The sequence below is a fragment of the Oryctolagus cuniculus genome, chromosome X (assembly GCF_964237555.1).
Source record: "Oryctolagus cuniculus chromosome X, mOryCun1.1, whole genome shotgun sequence".
Classification (NCBI taxonomy): Eukaryota; Metazoa; Chordata; class Mammalia; order Lagomorpha; family Leporidae; genus Oryctolagus; species Oryctolagus cuniculus.
In genome coordinates, this window is record NC_091453.1 from 50,064,050 (window position 1) to 50,064,331 (window position 282).

The window sequence follows — 282 nt, forward strand, 5'->3', positions numbered from 1 at the left end:
TTGCCAGGTCCCTTTTGTGAAACAGGAAAAAGCAGCAGGATGGTTTTTGGAAGTCCTATTTGAGACCCTAACTGGTCTCTATTCCTGCACAAATGTATCAGGGATCACTTCCCACAGCTACAGTAAGCCCCAAACTGTTTCTGCTTCATTAAGACCAGAGACACATGGAGAAAGAATACACGCTGGGGAGATGAGCTAGTCTGATCTGCAAGCTGATACGTGTGTAGGAACTTGGGGCGGGGCAGTGAGTAGAGGAAAGTGGAAGAAAGGTTTGGTCAAGCC